This window comes from Peromyscus maniculatus, chromosome 19, assembly GCF_049852395.1.
Source record: "Peromyscus maniculatus bairdii isolate BWxNUB_F1_BW_parent chromosome 19, HU_Pman_BW_mat_3.1, whole genome shotgun sequence".
Classification (NCBI taxonomy): Eukaryota; Metazoa; Chordata; class Mammalia; order Rodentia; family Cricetidae; genus Peromyscus; species Peromyscus maniculatus.
Window position 1 is genome coordinate 23572535 of NC_134870.1, and position 26624 is coordinate 23599158.

A 26624-nucleotide genomic window follows, 5' to 3' on the forward strand; every position below is an offset into this window, starting at 1 on the left:
CTGTCAAAAAAATCAACCCCACAAAGGATTAAACTTTTCTCAATTTGTCTTCCAAACACGAACTGGACTTCCCAGTGATTTATCTTGGCAAAATGTGAGCGTAGCAGGCCAGAGGCATGCTGGGTAGAATCCCATCATTAGTCATCAAAGAAGTGACTCAGTTGACTTGGCATTAACCTTTGGCCTTTGACCAAACATATAGAAATGTTTAATTGTTGACAAAGCAGACTAAAGGCATTCAGAAGAAAGATATGGGGAAAGGAGAGGAAATACATAAATAAGTATGAACCTTGTGGCTTATGAGTCAGAGGACATGTTACATCTCAGGCCCAAATATGGGTAGAAATTGTCTTATGTTTTTCAAGATAGGATTTCTCTGTATAACACCTCTCACTGTCCTGGAACTCACTCTATAGACCAGGCTGGCCTTGAACTCACAGAGATCCATCTGCCTCTGCCTCCCAAGCACTGGGATTATAGGTGTGCACCACCACCTCCTGAATAATAGTTATTTTTTTGAATCATTGTTTCTCCAATGTATAAGTCAGCATCTGAATCCTAATAAACATTCACCTTTAAAATTTTAAAAAGAAAAAAAACAGAGAAAGAAATTTTCTACCTAAGGCGGTGGCTTTCACCACTTTAAAAGCAGGGTTAAGTTGCCTGAGAGCATGTTCACATTGACTCCATTTTGGAAAGTCTGTTTTTCTCTATGTTATAAGAGTCATGCACAGTTAATAAACAATCACATTTACTTTTTACAGTTTGGTTTGTCTAGAAGATGTCCTGCTTAACACAGATGTTTCATGAGCTGTCACTTTTATGTGGATGAAGTACCTCATACCATCCCCGTGAATACACCTGAACACACACACACCTAAATGAAAGAGTTTACACAGAAGATGATGTCGTTCCTTGGCCCTCCTTCCTAGGAAAAAGAGTGCCCTATATCACTAATTTTTAGTAACAAAAAAGAGCACGTGCACCAGTGCACACTTGTGAAACTAGTGATTGACATCAAGAGAATTACAAATTAGAGGATGGGTGGTTTAAAGATGACGAAAACATTTTTATCAATTTTAAATTGCTCTATAAAAGCTAGGGCAATGAAAGTTTTCATTTCAGTGCAACTAAGAAATTCACATTTCCCTAAACCAAATACATGGTCTCAGAGAACACATAGGACAATGGTAAAAATAATAATAACAATAATAATAATAATAATAATCACATACACAGAGATCGCATAGGACAATGGTAAAAAAACAAACACATAATCGCATACAGAGAGATCACATAGGACGATGGTAAAAATAATAATAATAATAATAATCACATACACAGAGATCACATAGGACAATGGTAAAATAATAATAATAACCACATACACAGAGATCGCATAGGACAATGGTAAATAATAATAATAATAATCACATACACAGAGATCGCATGACAATGTTAAATAATAATGATAATGATAATAATAATAATCGCATACACAGATGGCATAGGACAATGGTAAAAAATAATGGACAGGGCGATGCAGAGGAGATGTAAAATATTCTGATCTCCAGAATCCTGGAAATTTTAAAGTGCAGTCATTGATAAAACTGGGTTCAGAAGCTCTCCCAGTTAGGGGACTATACCCCAAATACTGAAACAGAGGGCTCTAGCCCAGAACACCATGCACACAGCAGGCTGGGGGACAGTGTCTGTTAAAGCACTAGGATCCTTGCTGTCAACAGGAAAACCCGTGGAAGCCTCCAACCCACGCTGCCCCCCAGTTCCACCACGCTGAAGGTCCCACGGAAGGAAGTTGAACACCTTGTCACAACAAAAAGTCTCAGAAGTGCACAACTGGAAAGGAGAGGCTTTGGCCAGCACGGTGACATCCAGCAGCCTGTGTCGTTCAAACGTGCTGATGTGGCTGGTTGTTTCTCTGCTTCCCTCCGATGTGTGAACAGATAAGGGTGACCAGGCACCTGGGAAATGTGACAGATGGATACACGAACTGCCTCGCTGGGCTCTGTGATAATCATAGTTTATAAATTTAAAGCAACCAGCAGAGCAAAGGAGTTGTGTGTGGAATTATTTTATGATATGAAATTCAAGCATACATTACCTGCCCTCAGGAAACAAGCAAAGCTTTATCTTCATATCGTGTCTTCAGTGATAGACGGAGAACTCGGTTGTGTTACTGCCTACCTCATATTATTAATAAAGAGGAAAGACTGTCTTGGCCATTAGATGGAAGAAGCTTGGAGCGAAAATACCACAAAGCTAGAAAATCCGCTGTTTCTGTGCACGCTCGTGAACACTGTTAGTGACATAAAGAAAAATCATCTTTAGGTGCACCCTCGTTACAGGTATATGCATTAAAATCTTCCTACCTGGAGCTCAAGAGAGACCCGGGATAAATATAAATAATTAATCAATTTGATGATGCTTTATTATATGAATTAAGAACATTTTCCCCTATTAGCCTAAAAAGGGAAATAGTTGATAATGCAGCATTAAAAAGCATGATGACAACATTGCTAAGTAGAATGTGTGATCACAATGTAATTTAAATTGCAAACAGAAAATTAACATGACTATGCATGACTCTCAGCCTTTTCGAACCGGTTCACACCTGTCCTGGGGTCTTGGCTGTGGAGACCTGTGTGCATAGGACTCGGGTTGTACTTCTGACCTGCTCAATGTCAGAAACACTCAGTGGTGCTTACTGAATGACTTGAAAACAACAGGCTGAATAAGCAAACGAGTCTCTGACCTTGTCGAACAGGAAGCCATGCAGTATAGACCTTCTGTACAGATAATCACTAATCTGGATTTAATGATTTCCAAGAATGGGTGGAAATTCCCGGCCACCTTCCATGGAAAAAAATACATTCAATTAATTTGATCTAATCCAACTAGATTGTGCTTATAATATACTTAGTGCTTGTTTAGAGATTCCGAAATACAATTAAATTGGCAAGCTTCTTGTCACCTAGAAACTTATCAGATAATAGGGGTATAACACGGGAACATTTTAAGGAAATATGAACAAACATATATATATATATATACATACAGAAAATATAAATACGTGTGTGTGTGTGTGTGTGTGTGTGTGTGTGTGTGTGTGTGTGTGTAGATCCACACTGGGCTGATGAAACCGATATTGGTGTCCTTGTCCAGCCTTTCACCCATGAAAGCATCCTTAGGGAACGTCTGTCACAGACAGGCACTACAGGCACTTCCACAGTTGGAGACGCAGAGTCCTCACCTTTGGTCCACTGTAGGCAAGGCATGCTTGGAAACTTCTTCCATACATTAAAACTGACCCCGTGGAATCCTGATCTTACTTGTCCGTGCTGATGTTCCTCATAAGCTATAGGTTCTGCTCCATTTTAGACGGCTCTGGGCTTGTTTTCTTGTTTGGTTTGGGTTGGTTTTCTTGTTTGGTTAGCTTTCATTTATGGAGTGTGTGTGTGTGTGCGCGCGCGTGTACTCGCATGCACAAGCACGCACAAGCACGAGCATGCTTGCTTACGCATATGTGTAACACGAATCAAATCAGATTCCCAAAGAAAGCCCTTTACTTTCCCAGGGGGACACAGACCCGACCCAGACACTCTTTGTTTCAGAGTCTTCTCTTCCTTAAGCAATGTAGAATTCTTTTTTTAAAAAAAAATTAAAGAAAATTAAAAATCTTCACATGATTCTGAATTGTTTAATGATCCTAGAGATTCTCCTCCAAATATCAATTCTTAGTATAATGAAAATCATGATTAAGGGACTTCTCTGCCCATTGATTGTGTTCCATTCTTTCGATACGTTCCTGTTTCTCAAAGTCTGAACAATTTTCCTGAACGGCCACCGTTCTGATACCCGTGTTACCACAGGACCGTTTGCTGTAGTGTGCGGCGCCAAGGGCGCTGTGAGCGCCACAGCCGCAAAGGACAGGCAGCTGAGAACATGATGGAGCGCGTACTGAGCCTGAGTGATGGCTGCCCATGAGCCTCGTGGGGCTCCTCTACGACGCGAAACTTCTGTAAATGCTGCGGAACAGAACTGACCGCAGAGGCTGCTCCAGACCTGTAGGACGGAAGGGAATCTTTCAAGCGAAGGCTGGCCTGGTCAAGCATGGGACCCTGCCTGTCTTTTCCAAAGTGTAACATCCTCTCCCGAGAACCCCAGAGCCAATGCTGATTCTAATGATTGGTGGTCTTACAGCATCCTCTGTGCAAGCTAATGACAAACTTCTTGTTTTTAGAAAAGATGTTTTTTTGCTTAAGAAAATCACTTAATGTTCTTTTAAACTATATTTTATAAAAATTCATATAGATTACAGATTCTGATTTTTGCAGTAATAACTTGGTAGGCAAATATATTAATTATGTAATGTCTACATTATTGAATATCTATGCTGAATATATCTACTTTCCATTCAACACAAAACATCCACAGACATACAATGAATTTTTGAAGTGATCTGACATTTAAATTTAAAAAATATTTTATAGGACACTCACATATTTTAAAAGTGTTTATTTCTTACCATATTGACATGTCATGTTATATATCAAAGCTAAAGTGTCTTCTGTAAAACACTGTGCTCCTTCAGAGCTAAGATATGTAAATCCATAAATACCAATCTGGGAAGGGTAGGCCTGAAGTCTAAGAAAATAATCTTTTCTGTAGGTATTGATTCTGTCGATATTGTAGGTTAAATAATTTGCTGATGGATAGGCAGTATGTGGTTGAGCCAAAACTACATGTTTTCCTTCCCATGGGGGAAAGTGTGTGTGTGTGTGTGTGTGTGTGTGTGTGTGTGTGTGTGTGTGTGTGTGTGGTCTGTCTGTCTGTATCTGTGTGTCTCTGTGTGTGTCTGTCTGTATCTGTGTGTCTGTCTATGTCTGTGTGTCTGTCTGTCTGTGTCTGTGTGCACCCACGAGCACAAGTGTGTAATACACATGAATCTACAGAGAGGGACCAAGGCAGAGAGAGAAGGTGGGCACACAGTGAGCCAGAAGGGCAAGCAAGAGAAGGTACAGTCGAGGAAGAAGAATAATATCACACACCTGCCCTTGTGCAGAATCTAGATTGGGATATTTATGACACGAAAGCAGAAGAAACGTGGAGGGGAGAGTAACGGGGGAGGGAAGTATGGGCAAAGTACAGCTGTGTGTGCGTGTGATGAGAACGCCGTGATGAAATTCATTGTTTTATGTATTATCTAAAATTACTTTTGATGTAAATCTTTGTCTCATTCCAACATCCATGACCTTAAAAAGTGGGACATATTAATTTAAAGAATAACAACCAAATAAAATGTAATATGATTAGTCTGGCAAACTCATATGGAGTACAGTTTGGTTTTATATTAAATACTTCGGTGTCTAACAGTGTACACTCGAATATAACTGAATGAGGTCAGGGATTCGTCTGTTTTGTTCTGTCCTGTAAGTCTAAAACCCATGGAAGATGACTAATACATAGAGCCATTAAGAAATATTTGTGGACAATAGATTATTATTATTTCCCTTTAGAATTTACACAATCTAATGCCTAACTTGCTTAGCATTAAGAAGACAACAGTAATTTTATTGTATTTCTATCTGACTAAAATGCTTAATTTTTCCACGAACAACTGTGACTCTTCCATTATGTAATCATGACATGTTCTAAAAATAATATTTACTGGTTCAAGTCTGAAATTCCAGAACTTGGGAGGCTGTTTGAGGCTAGCCCACACTACATAGTAAGTTCCTGAAGAGCAAGAGCTACAGTTCCAGACTCAAAACCAAGACAAGGGATGGGGGGTGGTTCAGTCAGAAAAGAGCTCGCTGCACTTTGAGGAGTGAACTGAGTTCGATTCCCAGCATTCACACTTAAAGAAAACAAAAATATCACATAGCACATCAAGTTGCAGTACGACTAAGCACCTCCCTTTGTATTTAGGCTGGGCAAGGCGACCCAGTATGAGGAATACATTCCCCAAAGCCAGCCAAAGAGCTAGAGGCAGCCCCTGCTCCCACTGTTAGGAGTCCCACAAAAAGACCCAGCTACACAACTGTCACATATATGTAGAGGGCCTGTGTCAGTCCCATGCAGGCTCTGTGGTCGTCGGTTCAGATTCTGAATTGATATCCATGGGAGGCCTGCCCTTTTTCTGAACAGGATTTGAGGAGGAGTGGACGCGAGGGGAGAAGGAGAAGAGGGAGGGGAAACTGAAGTCAGGATAAATCTATAAAATATATATAATAATAATAAAATAATAATAATACACCACATAGGCCCAATGACCTACAACTTTAATCCTAACACTGGGGAGGAGGAGACAGGAGGATCCTGGGGCTTGCTAGCCAATCATTCTAGCCTAAAAGTGAGCTCTAGGTTTGGTAAGAGACCTTGACTCAAAATAATAATGTGGATCATATACTTGAGTAAGATAGCCAACATTGACATCTGACCTCCATGTGAGTGCACACGCACACACACACACACACACACACACACACACACACACACACACAGTAGGAAAACAAATAGGAAAAAGTATTTATTCATCAAACAAATATTTATTAAATGCATGTACCATGTTGTGATATCTAATTATTTAAGATCTATCAGAGGTCAGAACAAAATGTCCTGTTTCACAGAATTTGTGTTCTATTGTGAAAGACAGACAGTCAATAATACATTTTATAAATAATTATGCTGAAAAAATAAATCGTAAAATAAGAAAGAAAATGTACTAAGAAGATCAGAGTGCTGTAGAAGGGTTACTATTGTTTTATTTCATCTTTTTTCCAAGCAAACTTCATTAAAATGTGACACTGGAAGGTGACACAATTAGACATTGGAATACCTGGAGGAAGAGTGTTGCAGAGAAAAGAGCCAGTGTAGGAAGCTAAGGAGGATGTGGGAACCCAAAGGAGGGTGTGGGAGCCCTAAGGACGGTGTGGGAACCCAAAGGAGGGTGTGGGAGCCCTAAGGAGGGTGTGGGAGCCCTAAGGACGGTGTGGGAGCCCTAAGGATGGTGTGGGACAGTGTGGGAGCCCTAAGGACGGTGTGGGAGCCCTAAGGACGGTGTGGGAGCCCTAAGGACGGTGTGGGAACCCAAAGGAGGGTGTGGGAGCCCTAAGGACGGTGTGGGAGCCCTAAGGACGGTGTGGGAGCCCTAAGGATGGTGTGGGACAGTGTGGGAGCCCTAAGGACGGTGTGGGAGCCCTAAGGACGGTGTGGGAGCCCTAAGGACGGTGTGGGAGCCCTAAGGAAGGTGTGGGAGCTCTAAGGACGGTGTGGGAGCCCTAAGGACGGTGTGGGAGCCCTAAAAACGGTGTGGGAACCCTAAGGAGGGTGTGGGAACCCTAAGGAGGGTGTGGGAACCCTAAGGACGGTGTGGGATGGTGTGGGAGCCCTAAGGACGGTGTGGGATGGTGTGGGAGCCCTAAGGACGGTGTGGGAGCCCTAAGAACGGTGTGGGAGCCCTAAGGACAGTGTGGGAGCCCTAAGGACAGTGTGGGAGTCCTAAGGACAGTGTGGGAGCCCTAAGGACAGTGTGTGAACCCTAAGGACAGTGTGGGAGCCCTAAGGACAGTGTGGGAGCCCTAAGGACAGTGTGGGAGCCCTAAGGACAGTGTGGGAGTCCTAAGGACAGTGTGTGAACCCTAAGGACAGTGTGGGAGTCCTAAGGACAGTGTGTGAACCCTAAGGACAGTGTGGGAGTCCTAAGGACAGTGTGGGAGTCCTAAGGACAGTGTGGGAGCCCTAAGGACAGTGTGGGAGCCCTAAGGACAGTGTGGGAGTCCTAAGGACAGTGTGTGAACCCTAAGGACAGTGTGGGAGTCCTAAGGACAGTGTGTGAACCCTAAGGACAGTGTGGGAGTCCTAAGGACAGTGTGGGAGTCCTAAGGACAGTGTGGGAGCCCTAAGGACGGTGCGGGAGTCCTAAGGACAGTGTGGGAACCCTAAGGACAGTGTGGGAGCCCTAAGGACAGTGTGGGAACCCTAAGGACAGTGTGGGAGTCCTAAGGACAGTGTGGGAGTCCTAAGGACAGTGTGGGAGCCCTAAGGACAGTGTGGGAGTCCTAAGGACAGTGTGGGAGTCCTAAGGACAGTGTGGGAGTCCTAAGGACAGTGTGGGAACCCTAAGGACAGTGTGGGAGTCCTAAGGACAGTGTGGGAGTCCTAAGGACAGTGTGGGAGTCCTAAGGACAGTGTGGGAACCCTAAGGACAGTGTGGGAACCCTAAGGACAGTGTGGGAGTCCTAAGGACAGTGTGGGAGTCCTAAGGACAGTGTGGGAGCCCTAAGGACAGTGTGGGAGTCCTAAGGACAGTGTGGGAACCCTAAGGACAGTGTGGGAGTCCTAAGGACAGTGTGGGAGTCCTAAGGACAGTGTGGGAGTCCTAAGGACAGTGTGGGAGCCCTAAGGACAGTGTGGGAGTCCTAAGGACAGTGTGGGAACCCTAAGGACAGTGTGGGAGTCCTAAGGACAGTGTGGGAGTCCTAAGGACAGTGTGGGAGCCCTAAGGACAGTGTGGGAGCCCTAAGGACAGTGTGGGAGTCCTAAGGACAGTGTGTGAACCCTAAGGACAGTGTGGGAGTCCTAAGGACAGTGTGTGAACCCTAAGGACAGTGTGGGAGTCCTAAGGACAGTGTGGGAGTCCTAAGGACGGTGTGGGAGCCCTAAGGACGGTGCGGGAGTCCTAAGGACAGTGTGGGAACCCTAAGGACAGTGTGGGAGCCCTAAGGACAGTGTGGGAACCCTAAGGACAGTGTGGGAGTCCTAAGGACAGTGTGGGAGTCCTAAGGACAGTGTGGGAGCCCTAAGGACAGTGTGGGAGTCCTAAGGACAGTGTGGGAGTCCTAAGGACAGTGTGGGAGTCCTAAGGACAGTGTGGGAACCCTAAGGACAGTGTGGGAGTCCTAAGGACAGTGTGGGAGTCCTAAGGACAGTGTGGGAGTCCTAAGGACAGTGTGGGAACCCTAAGGACAGTGTGGGAACCCTAAGGACAGTGTGGGAGTCCTAAGGACAGTGTGGGAGTCCTAAGGACAGTGTGGGAGCCCTAAGGACAGTGTGGGAGTCCTAAGGACAGTGTGGGAACCCTAAGGACAGTGTGGGAGTCCTAAGGACAGTGTGGGAGTCCTAAGGACAGTGTGGGAGTCCTAAGGACAGTGTGGGAGCCCTAAGGACAGTTTCAGATTCCTAAGGACAGTGTGGGATCTCTAAGGATGGTATGAGAGCCCTAAAGAGGATTTGGCAGAAGGGATTTGGGCAGAAGGAAGGAGGTCCTAGGTCCTGGGATAGAGACAGCAAGAGTGAGAGCAAGAAGAAATAAGGGGAGATGAGGGGTCAGGTGTGCAGCACGCTGGGTCTTCTGGCCACTGTGAGGCCTGGCTTGTCCTTCAAATGAAATGAGGATTTTCAGCATAGGTTACCATGCCAGGGGAAAATTATGTTTAACATAAAGGGCAAATAATATGTACTATCTAATATTAATAAATAATAAAGAGAGTTGGAGAATTGCTACAAAGAACTGGGGGAGAATTAAGATTTAACAGAGGGTTATTTTTAAAAATAGGAATAGTGGTACAGCATGCATATAAGAATTTAACATGGGAGAGTGCAAGTTATGACTTCATAAGAAGTTTCAGAATTTCTGGAAGATGTTCTTGGGGTGGAATCCATGTATAAAGGTGACTATCTACCTGGTTCTAAAATTCACGCTAGTAACACTGTGGAAATCAGTCGTTTACATCTTCCCAGTGAAGAGGAAAAAGGAAGAAACAATACCATTTGAGGAGAGGGACAGAAAATGTTGTCACCTGGGATCTGAGGAAGGAGTGAATTGGGGGCGTGCAAATGATTGGTGGCAGCATTCAGAGAAGGCTGGTGGCTGTGGTCCAAGTGCAGGGTGTCCACACAGAAGCAGGCTTTCAACAGCCACTTACCCATGGGCGCAAGCGTTGTATCACCTAGAGCTAAGGTTAGGTGGAAGACAGCGCCGGAGAGGTAACTGTTCAGGCTCCAGTTCAAGCATGAAATTCAGACTGGTGAGGAGGGGGCAGAGAGCCCTGAGGAGGAAGAGAAAGTCAAAAGTAGTAGGACCACCCAGTGGAGAGACTGAACTCCACCCTCACTGTTGGGCTCGCTTTTGTCTATCATTCGATTCTTTCTGAACCCTGAGTCTGTCAGTTATCACATTATATGTTTATATGCCATATGGAAGTAATGATAATCATAATAAGGATTCATTCATTTGCCTTGTCAAAACTTCACAGCTTCACCCCCCACACACCCTTTCTAATGTTTATGGAGTACCAGAGGCTATATAATATGAAAAGAAAACAGACTGCCAATTGACTACAAAAACATTATACAGCCTGGTAAAGGAAACAAATAATTGAGTGTGTGATGTACATGTCCCCCGTGGGTACAAGTAACTGTATCCCATGACAGCTTGTGTCCAAACACTTGATCTCCAGTGGGTGGGCGATGCTACTTGGGAAGGTTATGGAGGTGAGGACTTTCTCTCCTCCTCCTCCTCCTCCTCCTCCTCCTCCTCCTCCTCCTTCCCCTCCTCCTCCTTCCCCCCTCCTCCTCCTGATCCTGCTCCTTCCTGCGCATGGATGAAAATGTGATCAGTAAGCTTCCTGCTCCTGGCTCTTGCCTTCCCTACCACGAAGAGCTCTGGAGCCATAAGCCAAAATAAATTCCTCTCCTCTAAGTGGCTTTGGGTCACAGTATTTCCTTACAGCAAGAGAAAAGTAACTAATCCAGTGAGGAATCATGAACAACATGGTCTGATGGGAACTTATTTGATAAACACAAGACAGAGCTCTAAACCAGACTGGAGACATCCACTGAAAGGAGATTTGAAAGTCGAATTCTGAAGATCAAATATGTCTTAGCTAAAAGATTACAGAAAAGGGCCCTCTGTAACTCTTCCACATTAAAAACTGAAATGCTGAGCAGGCGTGTGCCAAGACTGGAGATTTGCAAAGCACACTTTCAACACCACCTCCTAAGGTCTATAACATCATTAATAGCCATGACTCTTCCTCCCACATCTGCTTCTCCATCGTGTCTAAGAAGCTGCCTGTGAAAGAGTCAGTCTTCCTGACCTTAGCCAGTACCAGTGAGAGAGAAGGTTGGTATAACGTGTGTTATTTGTTCCAGAAAATTCATAATTAATCATGGTCTTCTCCCTGAGGGATAATGGAGCTCTCGTAAACAGGTTTTGTTTTAGGATTTTGCCACTAACTGACATCATACTCAGTGTATACCTGCATGTTTATAAAAGATAAAAATCAAGGAGATGACAACTCCTCTCTGAAAAGATCTGAAAGAAATGACGAATCTGGAGGATCGCTTTCCTGCTATGGTGTAAAGGAGAGAAATCATTCATTACCTGAGACAAAAGGTGAAGAAAAACACAGGAAAAAAAGCCCATTGGCCTCGAGAAATGGAGTGTTATTCAAGAGGCTTGCATTCAGTCCATGAAGAGAGGCAATCTAGGTCAGCCTGGGCAAGGTCCTTAGAAGCCAGAGATAACGTCTGGGCTCTGACATCTGGTATACCGCTCTCTCAGAACTTGAGATAAAAGCCAGACTTGCTTGGGGGGAGACTTGGAAACCTCTTAAAATGAAACAAAGGCAATTATTTCCTATGACATCACACCAACTCTGCCAACTTCCAGCTTGCCAGCGCTTGTCACAATGTTTACAATTAGGAATTCAAATACACAAAAGTCCTTGGTTGCACGGCGGATCAGCAAGGCTGCCAAGAACTTGGGATAATGCCTTCCTTCAAGGGAAAGGGAGAAGCAAACGAGGGCACCCAAAACGGAGGACGGGCAGCGCTGCAGCTCAAGTCAGATGAAGGCCCAGAGCAGTGCATCTCACTCAACTCCCCAGAGCAGTGCATCTCAACTCCCCAGAGCAGCGGCATCTGAACCCCCCAGAGCAGTGCATCTCAACTCCCCAGAGCAGCGGCCTTTAGTACAGTTCCTTGTGCTGTGGTGACCCCAACCACAAGATTAGCTCCTTGCTACTTCGTAACTGTAATTCTGCTACTTCTATGAGTCCTAATGTAAAATCTGATATGTGACCCCTGTGTCAGGGTTGTTTGACCCCCAGGGAGGCTGTGACCCACCAGTTGAGAAACACTGCTCCAGCAGGGTGAAGAAGCTTGCAAAGAAGTGTTGCTGAAGTATGCCTTTGACCACCACGCCCCCACACACACTAATTTCCATTTTCTTTCCTTAATTGCAAACGTTTACCTTCAAGCTTTGCTTTCTTCTCTTTCCTTGGTGCCTTATTTTTTTTTCTCAAAATCAGAATATAGACAACAGTTTTTATCATACTTAAAAGCAATGCCCAGCCGAGGATCAGAGTCAGCAAGGGACCAGACTTCCCTTGACTGGCTTTGGTTAATTTTTGCTGTATTTTGTTGGCTTTTGTTTTTCTGTCTTGAGTAAGGCTTGCATGAAGTATCTGGTGAGCAGGAAACCCAATTCTCTATTCAGCTTTGTGCTGGAGACATGGGAGAAATCCTGCAGTTGCCAAATTTAAAACACTCTGATTAAATTTCTTCTCGGCTTAACATTAGGAACAATTTATAATTGTGCCAGAACTGTCCAGTCCTGGAAACAAATATGTTTCCTTTAGGAAAGGCAGCTAAGGCAATTAGAACAATATGCCAAATGCGGCAATTTAGAAATGTCATCAAAATATTCTCTTTCCGTGTCAACATCAAAATATTTTAAAATATCAGTATTATTTATGAAACAGCAATCCAAACATCATGATTAATTACTAAGTGAAAAGTCTATTCTGTGGGTGGGTGTTGTCTCTTTTTAAGATTTATTTTTATTATTTATGTGTGTGTATGTTTTTTATGTGTATGTGAGTGTGTATATGCAGTGAGTATGTGGGTACTCGTGGAGGCCAGAAAAAGAAATTGGATCCCCTGCCCCTGGAGTTATAGGCAGTTGTGAACAGCCCATCACAGGTGCTGGGCACCACCGTATGCCCTCTGAAAGCGCTGCAAGCACTCTGTGCCCGTTAGTTTTTGTCCACTTGGCACAAACTCCAGCCCCCTGGTGTGACAGAACTTCAACTCAGGGATGGCCTCCATCAGATTGGCCTGTGGAGCATTTTCTTGGTTGATGGAGGAGGGCCTAGCCCATTGCGGGTAGAAGGATACGCCACTTGGTCTTGTGGCTGTATGATGAAGGGACCTGAACGTGAGCCTGGGAGCAAACCAGCAAGCATCATTCTTCCATAGCCCTTTCTTCAGTTCCTGCCTTCAGATTCCTTCCCTGGCTTCTCACAAGGATGGGCCAAAGAAATCCTCTCCTCCCAAGTTGTCTTGTTCAGTGTTTTATTACAGCCACAAAGGACAAACTAAAGCAGAAATTGGTACTGGGAACGTGGGGTGTTTCTTCGATAGACCTAACCATGTTGTCTTGGACTGTTTTATGGCAAGAAGGTGGAGGGTAAGTTACAGCTATGAGGGCAAAGGCTTCCCTAATGCACCTGTTACGGCTGTGAAGGGAAAGATATCCTGGCAGTCAGGAGCCTAGGAATACCACAAAGTCACACTGCACTACAAACCTTCTGCAAGAGATTTCTTGGGAAAGACACAAGAAGATGGCTGCCTCTGCTCAGGCAAGAAGCAGCAGGGAGCTGAGCAAGAGGCAGGTTTATGAAAGATTTCATGAGGGAGTTTTCCAGAGTAGAGATTCTCTGGGGTGGGGATTGGTGGGATTTCGAGCTCAGGGACTGATGGTGTTTTGAGATCAGGGATTGGTGAGGTTTGGTAGGTTTTCAAATCCAGAAATGGGCCTGGAGCTTTCACCCTACGTGAAGGTTTTGGGAGCTTTGGGCTGGAAAAGCCTTTGTCTGCTCAGGGCCCTAATGAGCTGCAGTGGGGGCTAAGACAGGAAGAATGTGGAGAGAAATGCAGAAAATGGAGGCCAGGCTTTGGAAGTTTCAGAGGGAAGCAAAGACTCTATCAGGATCATCTGCATGATATATTTGTATCAAAAATCTGTGAAAGTGAAACCTTTGCTGTGCTGAGACAATGGATGATGGTTAGCTGGGACTGAAAAATCAGCCACAATTAAGAGACTGGTGTCATTGAGGTGAAATCTTCTGGGAAATGTTCCCTCAGTGTCAGCACACAGAGCTGTGCTCCAGAAGGAGTCAATGCCGCACAAGCCAGCTGCCAAACTTGAAAACGTGAAGAGTCTCTCACATGGTGCTGGTTTTGAAGGCATGAAAGGTCATGGAGAGCAGCTGAGGCTTGGCGTCATGTGGCAGGGTTGGGGATCCCTGCAGAGAACCTCCGTTGCAATGGGAACCCCAGGATTGAAGGGACTGCAAAGAGACTCTAAGGTTTAGCACCATGTGGCAGAGTTGGAGTCCCTGGAAATTCAGAAGAAACAATTAGGGAAAATAAACCCAGCCTCGGTTGCCGTGGAGACCCCAGCGTATCGGATTTGCCAGGACCATGGGACAACCACCAAGAACAGCAGCAGGTGAGAAATGGGGCGAGGCTGAGCCGAGAGACGAGCTGTGTGTTGTGGGGGGAGAGCTATAGAAATGGGGCTGCCAAGCCCATGGAGCCCAGAAGATCATCACTGAGTCCCGGACATCAGACACCGAGCTTTTCACGCTCCTGAATTTCACTTTGATTTGTTTGTAATCATGCCCTAGTTCTCTCTGGGAATAAGAAAATATGTAACCTATGTTGGACTTTACAGGAGCCCACAAGGACTTCAGGTATTTTAAAAAAAAGCTCCTTTCTGTTTATCAGTACCCACTGTCAGCATTGCTTAGCAGGGCTCCTCCTGCTGTAATTCTTACTCTTTATCATACAAGTTCAAACAAGGCTCTTAACTTGGTGCCTTAAGTTGAAGCCCAAGATTTGTCGCAGGAGCCTCTCGGCCCCGCCCCCACGCCCCTCCTCCCATTCCTCCACCAACACAGCAGTCCTTTCAAATGCCACTTTAGCCACTCTGCCTCCATAAGGACCTCCACGTCCTTACGTCCTTACGTCTAAAGCACCAGGAAAACGGCCATGTGGGTTATGTCAGAGGAGGAGCAGATGCGATCTCAAGCAAGCACACACTGGCGGGAACATGCAGGGCAGGGTGAGAGGAGCGCATCAGTCCTTTCAGATTGGAGAAGAAATGGGTGAGGAGGGCTCTGTAGAGAAGGAAGTAGGCAATCTGTGACTCTTCACCCCGATACCTTCAGAGAAAGCACAGTGCTCCCTCGGACTGATTTCTTTTTTTGCTTTCTTGATGACAGTAAGACCTTAATGATAGCACGAAGTGCCTTGAAAAGAGAGGTTGGGAACTCCATTTTACAGGTGTATTTTCTGTCTTGTGCACTGTCTTGAGACCAGGATGGACATAATACCTCAGACAATGTAAAAATGTAAATGTAGATGGATTTCTAAATGGAAAATTGTAACTACAACTATCTAATCTTCAACTCCCTCAGAGACCCAAGAAGGAAATAATATTACCTAGTAAAACAGGAAGTGCAAACAAGCGGCTTCCAAAAAGATGCAAGTTGGCAGAAGCAGTCAGCTGCCTGGACAGTCACCTGAGGATTTTCTGCACATTGGGGCACCATCTTTGACCTACAGGCTTAGCATATCTGACAGACTCCTCTGTGAAGTAGGATGTACACAAGGTCTACAACTCAACTTCACATTCGGTGTGAGTATTCCATGTACCAGATAAACCTGAATTCCACCAGTGTCCTGTCATGATTCAGGATTTTAAATTTTGGAAAATGCTGGTGATTTTGGAATTTGGCTGTCTATTCTTCTCGACTTGTGGGTGGCTTCATCTCCTTTATTAAGTGCCAATCTACCACTGAGAGGTTAGACTCTGTCTGCCTAGTTACTCTTTCAAGAATAACTGTTTCAGCTACTGTTCCACTGCACACCAGAAGCCATCGGTCCACTGCCTGTTCAGCTGCCTTCGAAGAAAGAGGCACTGTACCTTTTCCAGATTGCAAAGGCCACTTCAGTGATGGTACCATATTGTCCTAGCCTCAGAGGACACCTGTTGCCAAAGCTGCAACCACACATCTTGGCAAGAATCAGTAGTCCTTTGTGTGTGTGTGTGTGTGTGTGTGTGTGTGTGTGTGTGTGTGTGTGTGTGTGTTCGCGTGCACGCATGTGTGTCCTGTCTGTTAATTTTGGACAGCATACTGTCAGCAGTCAATGCAAGGGCACTTTGTTACCCAGTGGCTAACTTTTGCCACAATGAAAGTTAATTCCATATGCATTTTCTTCAATGCCCATATCTTTTCTGAAGTAGATTGGTGCTGCCAGGAGCAGACATGTCTCATAGTCATAAAAAAGGGAAAAAAATCTATGTTATTAAAACATCTTAAATGCCATATTCAGTAGATCTCTGAAGGGTTTGAAGATGACCTGTCTTTCTAAAATATATCTCTGCTTGACCTTGAAAACATACCTAATATGACTACAAGTTTGATTGTAGTGTCTAACTAACTTTCATTTCTTTATATCCTAATAGTTGGTAATAATAACATTCAAGAATTAGCAAGTTGCATTGTATTGTTAAATGAACTGTATACCTACAATATCCTGAACAAGATTAGAAATATACATACAGCATTTTCTAACAATATATATATATATGTATATATATAATTTGTATGCAATATATAAAAATCCAATCCAATTTAAAGTATTTAAAACTCACAGCTGTCTTTTTAAAGTAGATTCAATAATCTACCTTTTTATCTATATCATAACTATATCCTCTCTTTTTTTTCAGAGTAGATTCAATAATCTACCCTTTATTCTATCATTTCTATGTATCTTTTTTTTCAGAGTAGATTCAATAATCTACCTCTTATTTATATCCTCTTTTTCTTTTCTTTTTTGTTTTTTTATTCTTCAAACAAGAACCTTACATCTAATCTCCTTTGTTTAGCCCTTTCCTTGGCCATTAACACCAACAACTTGTAACCAACCCTCCTAAACAATGACAACTATCCCAAGCCCAAAACCCATTGAAAGACCAAAAACCACTCACCCCACCTCTTGGGAATGTGGGCATCATGTTCTTAAAATTACTTCCTGCTGTTTGTGGGCAAAAGCAACTTTAGGGGATCCTGAAAAGAAAAATTTTGGGTTAATTGTCAAGTTCAGAAGTAGTAGCTATATCATTTGTTGTCCAGTCTCTGCATAATGCAAAAGTGCAGGGCTTATCTCAAGTCGTCACTCAAACAGTCTGTGAGGCTGGATCATCTCAGCTAGCCATCTCAAAATTGTCCTCAGCAGTTTGTAGTCTAAAGCTGATCTTTTGGTGATGTTTGTCAGCTTAGTGGTATTATTATTGTCCACATGGAATTGTTGTTGTGGGGCCCCATCAACTTTCTGGAGACTTCAAATTTGCTGTTAGGCATGGTCATGATTCCCTGCAGAAAACTGATAGAGACTCCAACACAAAAACATGTATAGGCAGCTAAATGAAACCTTTTTTCTAGAATTAGTTAGTACTCTATATGACCATTAATATCATAACAAAAGTTTAAAATATATATTAATCTTATAAATTTTGATATAAAATTCATACCTTAAGAAAAGTTTGAAGAATCAAAATAGAACCAAAGAATTAAGATTAGTGGCAATAGAATAGTCCATTAATTTTTTGGTTTTCTTCTGTCCCATATCAAATGGCTCTTTCTTCTGACATGATACAGAGATTTTGGATTTTCCTTTTAACGGCATGCTTGGGTTTAGAGGAGAGAATCATTCTCCAACTCCAAAGCCAGCTTTAATTTTTAATTGAACTGGGACTACAAAAAGACCATTTGTGTTAAGTGTCTGTAGAGAAGAACAGAAACAAACATTTAGGAAGACTTATCAAATTTTATATGTGATATACCAATAGGCCAATTTACTCCTTTTCTTGGGACATTTTCTTCTGGATGATTTGTCCTTTTTCTTCAGATGTCTCATTTGTCCAGTGTTCTTCAGATTCCTTACCCTTCATTCTCCTGAAAGACAAAAACAAATGACTGGATTATCTTTAGTCATTTTCTTTTCAAGGAAGTGTAGTCAGCTAACCCTAGATTACAAAAACGTGAATTCAGAACCGTCTAGGCATCCAAGGTGTGGAAGTAAGAACACTGTCCAAGGTCCAGTTCTGCCTTATTCATCCAGTGTCTAGGTACTAAACAGGAAGAAATCTATGTTCTGCCTCAAATCTACCCATCAGCTTATATTTTTGTGTGAATTTGACCCTTTTAAGCTATTGCTGGATCTTAGGCTATACTACTTCATTTTTGTGTGTGTTTTGCTTTTTTGGGGGGAGGGGGTTTAAAGATTTATTTATTTATTATGTATACAGAGGAGGGTGCCAGATCTCATCACAGATGGTAGTGAGCCACCATGTGGTTGCTGGGAATTGAACTCAGGACCTCTGGAAGAGCAGGCAGTGCTCTAAACCTCTGAGCCATCTCTCCAGCCCGTTTTTTGTTTTTTTGAGACAGGGTTTCTCTGTGTAGTTTGGTGGCTGTCCTAGATCTCGCTCTGTAGACCAGGCTGGCCTCACAGAGAACTCACAGAGATCCACCTGCCTCTACCTCCCGAGTGCTGGGATTAAAGGCATGTGCGGCCACTGCCTGGCAATGTTTTGCTTTTTTTTTTTTTTAACTTTGAAAGTAGAACTTACTTATTTAAATGTGTTGAGGGGCTCCTTCCTGTAAGGCTGTACCAACACTCCTGACTAGGAAAGCATGAGACTCCCACACCTATTATCCTCAGGGATGGGAAACCACTTATTCATCCCAGGCACTAGATAGTGGTCCTACCCTAAACATTCACAAGGAAAGGCAGTTGGGAACATCTCTCGATCCAGCAATACTAACCACAAAAATAACTCTTTGCTTCCAATTTGTTTTCCTTAAACATCTCTTGGAGCTTAGTAAGGATTCAATGAACCACCTTATAGTGTATAGCAGCAATAGGAAGCTTTTCATTTCTAATCTGAATCTTGCCTGCTGTAGTTTAAACCCACTTCCTCTCATATTCTGTTCTTACAGAAGACAGGAAGTCCATTCATCCTGCATATAACAACCTTCCATGCATTAAAGATCCCAGCCTTCATGTCTCCAAGTTACAAATTGCCAGTTCCTATCATTTTACTCATATATCTTATTTCCCAAGCCTTTAAATTAATTCCAATGCACTTCTTTCGGGCTCTGTGGATAATGAAATAGTTATGCAGTTCAGATTCTAATTGGGTAATAAACCTTCAGGGAAGGGAGTACTTTTAAATCTTAAATCAAAGTCTCACATGATCTCAGACCTAAGACATTTTTAGAGAGCAAAAGAAGGTTGGAAAACACATGTAAAATTGGTACGTAAAGTTGAGAAAAATGGGAAAGCACCCCATGCATGTTATAGTTTCATAAAAAGGTAGCTAAGATGGGTCACAGGAAATAGTAAAGGATACAAGATTAAAGTCCCAATTAAAATAACCAGCTGCTGATCTCGGGCTTCCTACCAACCCACTGTTGAGTGATTGTGTTTGGTAATAGTAATGGAAACTGAAAACTTGAGAGTAACTATATTTTTACAGTTGAACAAGGTAGGGGGCCTCCACCGGTTACTGAGCTGATTGTATTTTTCTATAAAACTTACCAGTTCTCTTCCTTCCTTTCCCAAGTCCCGCAGAAGACTCCCTCTCCCTGCTACACTCTGAAAAGAGAAACACGAAGACTTAGGGCGTCAGTGTATGAACGACGCTTCATATAATATCTAAAATCAGCTAGCACATGCATAAACTACTTTCCTGAAAACACTAACAGAATGGATGAATTGCAGTGGAATGTGATACAGCAACAAAATGGAACGAATTACCAACACATATTGAAAGCACAGTGCCGAATGACAAACGCTGGACACAAAATTCACCTGCTTGGGATCATGTTTTATGAAATGTTCAGAACAGGCAAATCCATAGACACGAAAGTAGACTAATGGTTGCCAAGGGGTTGGAAAAAGAGAGTGACGAGGTTTGACTGCTCATTAGGGACAAGATTCCCATTTAGGAAGTTTTTGTCTGGTTGGTCGATTGGTTGGTATTTTTAGGTTTAATGTTTGTTGTTTGTTTTTGGTAAAGGTATTTTTGATGGTTTTCATTTTGGTTTGGCATTTATTTGTTGTTTGTTTGTTTATTGATTGATTGATTGATTGAAACAAGGTCTCATTGTGTAGCCCAAGCAGGCCTCCAACTCACTGCACTCTTCCTGCCTAGGCCTCTGGGGTTACAATAGTGAGTCCTCGTGCCTGGACTGGGGAATTTATTTTAAGTACTGGAATTGCATAGTGTGTTGACTATCCAACAGCATAAATGTACTTCATGCCACTGTACTGTACATTTTTTTAAAACTTAACATTTTATTCTGCATGTATTTTGCCACAATAAATACAATTGTAGCTAAAAGTTTTCCTTTGTCCCTCCCGGTCTGCAGCTGCTCAGACCCAAGTAAACACACAAAGGCTTATATTAATTACAACTGCTCAGCCATTAGCTCAGACCTGTCACTGACTAGCTCTTACACTTAAATTCAGTCCATTTCTGTTTATCTATATGTTGCCACATGTTCTGTGGCTTTACTTGTGTGCCATTACATGTTGCTCCCTGGACGGCAGGCTGGTGTCTCCTGATTCAGCCTTCCTCTTCCCAGAATTCTCCTTATCTGCTTATCCCACCTATACTTCCTGCCTGGCTACTGGACAATCAGCGTTTTATTAAACCAGTGTACAAAAGCATTATCCCACAGCAAACAACCATATATTTTTTCCTGGCACTGTACCAAATACTGAAAAATTAGGCAAAAACAGAGATAGAAAACATGAAAGGCTGACTTTCTTCACGGTTGTTGTAATCAGTCACTGGAGCATTTATTGAGTGCCTACTGAGAGGAAAGCCCTGGGCAGGGGAATGAGACACAGACACAAATAAACACAGATACGGCTCTGCCCTTACACAGCCCTCCATCTTAACAAGATATCCATACTTCCATTTCTTTTCTCCTGACAGAGACATGTTATGCTTAGATGAAAAACGTAAGACAAAAATAATGAGTGAATGTTACCAATCCATAAAACATGCATACATACACAGACGTGAGTGTGTGTGTGTGTGTGTGTGTGTGTGTGTGTGTGTGTGTTTGTGTGGTGTGTGTGTAATGGAACATCTGTCATGTGCAGGTGATATAATAAGACATATCTGTAATGTGTTCACATCATTATGCTTGATTAATGTATTCTTGCTCTTTGCCACAAGAACTAGTTGGGGGTAGGGCTGAGACAGGAGGATCAAAACTTCTATACTAGCCTGTGCTACCTTTTGAGACCCTGTCTCAGAAAGGGGTTTCATCTCAACATCTAAACCATCCAAGGCTGACGGCTGTTCTCTATATTATAGCCTCTCCTTCCCTTTTCACTATCCAACGTTTCAGTGATCCAAGGTCAAATACAATCCAAAAATACTCAATGGAAAAATCCTAGAAAAAAAATTACTTTACAAAAGCAGCCTATAAGTTGTAAATAGCTTTGATATCAGCATACGGTCATAAATGTTTTATTATATTGTTAGTCGGTAGTCTCTGGCTGTGCCTAATTAATAAGTTAACTGTTGCCATAGGTTAACTTTTGCCATAGGTGGAAAAAAATGAACTGCTGAATAGACACTGGTCCAAGATTGGTAAAAAAAAAAAAAAAAAAAAAAAAAAAACAGACAAGTACAACAAAATATATAATATAAATAAAACCTGAAGAAGCAGCCTGGAGAACTCTGTGCTTCCAGACTAGATCAGACTATAGTCAAATCCGTGTTCTATTATGTCATAAAATTATGGGTTAGTTCTGATAGCTATCTAATGGAACCCACCCATCAAAATTAACTCCAGAATCCTTTCATGTTTGACTTTCTACATATTTACATGGCTAGCCACCAATAATGTTAGCTTCCCTCTCAATGTTTTTCTGCTCAGTTATAGACTTAATATTAAAAACCATTAGCAGTATAAATTAGAAATTTAAACTAAGCAATCTACACTGCATCTATTCGTGTGTAACATTAAGATTTTGAATGGTAAGAAATGACATTTGTTGCATATACACTGCTATAATCAGATTCCAATAAACATCTTAATGCAACCAAATTAATCAGTAATTTGGCATTTTCCTTTGGCAAATGAGCAAAATCAGATTTTGCATTACATGAAAATGTGTTTGTGAATGAAGATGGCAGTTCTGTCAAAAATACAATGTTACTTAATATTCTCACAATAACTTTCCATTTCAGAGATGCATGTCTTGAGTTTCATCTTTTTCAGATCTCGGGACAAGGATCAACAGAGCAATGTCACCTTTTTGTGAATCTTTACTTATGAAATATTCAAGAAGTTTACGTAGAAAGGATTGGGCACACTGAGAAGCCCTTGAAATCCTGCCCCTTCCCTGGTCCAGCAGCAGGATTGTGAGAGCTGCTCTTGGTTCACACAGTGAACATTAAGAAGAAACTGATTTTAAAAGCATCGAGTCCCTTAAAGAAACACAAGTGTTTAACTCTTTTCCACTAAGCCTCCGATTCTTTTCCTAATAAAGTGCTAGATTATCCAGTATCCATTGTTCATAAACTATGATGGAATAGTTAACACAAGGCACTCCTTTTCCTTACACACTCCGACGTTCGTGTAGATCGAGGAAGAAAAAATCTAAAACTGCATATGGAAGAGAAAAATGTAGCAACCTTCATCAAGAAACCACACAAGGGGCTTGGAGCTCAGTCAAGAAAGCAAGCATTCAGAACTAAGGTAGATCTCCAGAACCCACATTAAAACTCAGGCATGGTGCTGTGCACTTGTCTCCTAGTAACGGGGAGAAGGGAGCAGAGACAGGCAGGTCCCTGGAACTCACCGAATGACTAGCCTCACCTATTTGGCAAGGTTCCAGGCATGTGGGAAACTTGGTCCCAAACAAAACAAGGTGGCAGATGATGGAGGAAGAACAGCTGAGGTTGTCCCCTGACCTCTGCATGCCAACTCATGCATGTGTCACACACAGAAAGAAAGAAAAAGAAACATCATGAAAAGGAATTTAACCCTTATGAGAGTTGTGAGGACACTTTAAAAAAAAAAAAAAAAAGCAAGGGAAGTAGGGAAACAGACCTTGTATCTGATTTGGCTGCGGTGACTAAGTTTTTGTTTTAGTTGTTGTTTTGCTTTTTGTTTGTTTGTTTGTTTGTTTGTCTGTTTGTTTGAGACAGGGTTTCTGTATGTAGTTCTGGTGGCTGTCCTGGATCTCACTCTGTAGACCAGGCTGGCATCGAACTCACAGAGATCCTCCTGCTTCTGCCTCCCGAGTGCTGGGGTTAAAGGCGTGTGCCACCGCCACCCGGCATGACTAAGTTTAAAATAACTTTAGATAACCACAAAAGGGAGGTGAGTGTAGAACCCCAGAGGCCCTCCGCCGAAGTCAGTCCAAGACGAGTGTCTTGACAACATGAGAGCCTGCATGTTCGTGCACTGTAAAGCAACAAGCCTTGTGATCAGGAAGAAAACCTGAACACCACCAGGAAAGAAGGCATTTGAGAACAGCTGTAAATTTTACTAATGTAAAAACTGGTAGGTAAAATGTTTTATATATAAATTCAGAATTGTTGTAATCTCCTAAAAGCAATTAATTTTAGTACTTATAAGACCAAATAAACTTCAAGTCTTAATTATTTTGAAGGTGTAAGTGACTCTCAGAAGGCTAACATATTTTTAATCTCTATGGTAGACAAAGCTCTACAACAGTCCCTAAGACTGCTGGTATTTGGTACTGGCATGTCTCAACACTAGCGCTTCTTCCTAGCTCATCTCAGAGCGACGTGTCTGTGACAGCAACACTCAAAGCTCTTCTTTTTCCTTCTTCTCTCAAGCGTCCATCATTTCTTACCACATTTTTTTATGGTAAAGACAGTCTCGCCTCCGGTTTTACCTGCAAGACTGAAGTGCCATCAGAAGACAATCTGACAGGGTTCTACTGCTGCACCCTCCCAACCCCCACCCACCCCCACCTACCCCCACCCACCCCCACCCACCCCCACCCACCCCCACCCACCCCCACCCACCCCCACTCGGAGCAGGCAGCCATTGCAGAATAATCCATAGAGACTGATAAATTTACTTAGAAATTAGTTTGGGGAGAACAACTCACTGAACAGGACAAGGCATTTCTGTCACAGGGTCCTGGAAGGCTAACGGTCTGTTTCACGCAGCCTCTGCTGCCCAAGTCAGTCCCCACCATCCAAGTCTACGAGGAAGAGCAGAGTGAGGCCTCCGTGCCCCTCGGGTCTTAGAGATAACCCCGAGGCCACGCCCTAGGGGCTGGTACTTCAAGGCATGGGTGGAACAGGTACCCACTACAGCCATCTGCCTCCTATTCGTTCTTTGTCACAAGGGGAGCAGCTTGTGACACCCAAGTCCACCAGCCTCCAGCTGGATCCTTCTGTCCCACAACCCAGACTCACATGTCGGGCAAAATCTGTAAGACAGAGAAATAAAAAAACAGAACATATCTAATAAAAGACAGATGCAGAAAAAGACTTCCAAATAAGATACGGAAAAAAACATAAGAATAGTTTAAGAACTGGGCAGGCTGAGAACACACACACACACACACACACACACACACACACACACACACACACACACACACATGCCTGGGGTCGTTTGCACTAGGTGGAGAGAGAAACCATGGGCCTGCCCCCACTTTGCAGTGCCGGGTGATCAGACACCATATGGTGAGCAGATATAGAGTGGAATATGGAAGAGAGAGACAGGCAGGATGGTTCATGTCCTATGGAACGAGGCAGAACTGAAGAAGGTGAGGAACCGGCTGATGTCGGAGGCCTGCTTGCCACTCGGGGCCAAGGTGATATCTGGTCCTGGGCTACTGTCAAGGGCCATGTCTGGGTTCATGGTCCCCCCACAGCTGAGGTCTGTGTTGATGTCCGTTACCCATGTTACCACAGGGGCTCATGTGAACCAGATGTTGAACCATGTGTTGAACCATGTATTGAGTATGAGGGCTGTGCTGACCTGGCCCCGCCCCTCACTAGCCAGGGGAGAGCCGCCCCCTCCACACGCTGGAGAGCTGACCCCGCCCCTCACTGGCCCCTGGGGCACAGGAAAGTTATCCCCCAGCCCTAATAGGAGAACTGTCCCCTTGCACTTGGGAAAGGTGGTCCCACCCCTCACCTCAGGCTTGGAAGAGCGGGCTCCACTTCTCATCTGAGGGGGCGATCTCAGCGGCCTAGTTAGATCAACTCAACTGCCACCCAGGCCTACATCTAGGGCTTTGAGTTGGCTCACCCCAACATCCACCCCATCCATGACCCACTGGAGCATGTGAAGGGACTAGCCCTGGAGGCAACAGTAGTGTATCGGAGAGGGGCTTCGGTTATGGTCCAGTATTGATGGTGTACCAGAAGCCAAAGGCCTTGAACCAGATCAACAACACATTAAACAATGGAGATCTACAAGGAGAGCAAAAGGGTCTGCTGCGTGATATACCACAGCTCCCAATGCCACAGAGACGAATGAGGAGGCGATGGAGAGGCGGAGGAGTGAAGTGAGGTGGTGTTGTTGTTGTTTGCTTTTTTGTTTGTTTGTTTAGTTTGATTTGGTTGGTTAGTTTGGTTTGGTTGTTTCTTTGTTTTTTTAATTAATATTCTTATTTGTATTTTTTTATTTTTTATTTTTATCTTATTTTTATTATTTCTTTTTAGTTTTCGTTTTGGGGGGGAATAAGTAGGATTGGGGTGCATTATGTGAAATTCCCAAAGAATCAATAAAAAAATGTTAAAAATGAGTATTTCAGACAAAATATCTCCAATATGTGAGGAAATCACAGACAAGACACACAAAGGACCAAAGGTGGCGTGCTGCTTCAACTGAAGGAGATTTAAAAGTTACCAGGAACCCTAAGGAGAAAACGCCTTACAGAAATGGGAGAAAGCTGGTGGATGAGAAACCCGACTCTGATAAAGACGCAGAAAGGACACTGAAGGAAATTACTGAGAAGTGAACAGATTTGGAAGGTGTCATATCAGAAGGATAAAATATAAAATTATTCATCAATAACGGTCATTTTCTGAAAGAAGACCTACCCGAACAGGTTCCTGTAATTTGTTGTTTTTGTTGGTTTGGTTTGGTTTTTTGTTTGTTTGTTTGGTTGGTTGGTTTGGTTGTGTTGTGTTGTTTTGTTTTTAGGATGAACTCTGGCTTCGCCTCAAAAACCCTGAAAAGACCAGGAATCTTACCCTCACGGTGTGGAAGGTGCAGGGGATGAAACTCAATACTTTCTATTCACACAGGCTGCTATGCACAGAGAAGGACGTGTCTGAGTTGACAAAACTTGTGGACTAAAAGCACTTCGAAGCTCTTCTGGGGGCTGGAAAGATGGCTCAGTGGTGAAGAGCACCGGCGGCTCTTCTAGAAAACCTGGGTTCAATTCTCAGCGGCCACATGGTGGCTCACAAATGTCTCAAACTGCAGTTCTAAGGC

The 26624-nt window shown here is 43.2% G+C and overlaps 1 long non-coding RNA gene across 1 annotated transcript in view; it reads left to right on the plus strand.

Annotated features, from left to right (window-relative positions):
* The window catches only part of LOC121824081 (uncharacterized), a 36628-nt gene extending 13422 nt beyond the window's left edge, over nucleotides 1-23206 (plus strand). Inside the window, exon 4 of the long non-coding RNA XR_013045900.1 lies at nucleotides 22407-23206. This is a non-coding gene — a long non-coding RNA (uncharacterized LOC121824081). The remainder of the gene's footprint in view (nucleotides 1-22406) is intronic.
* Nucleotides 23207-26624: the final 3418 nt, after the last annotated feature.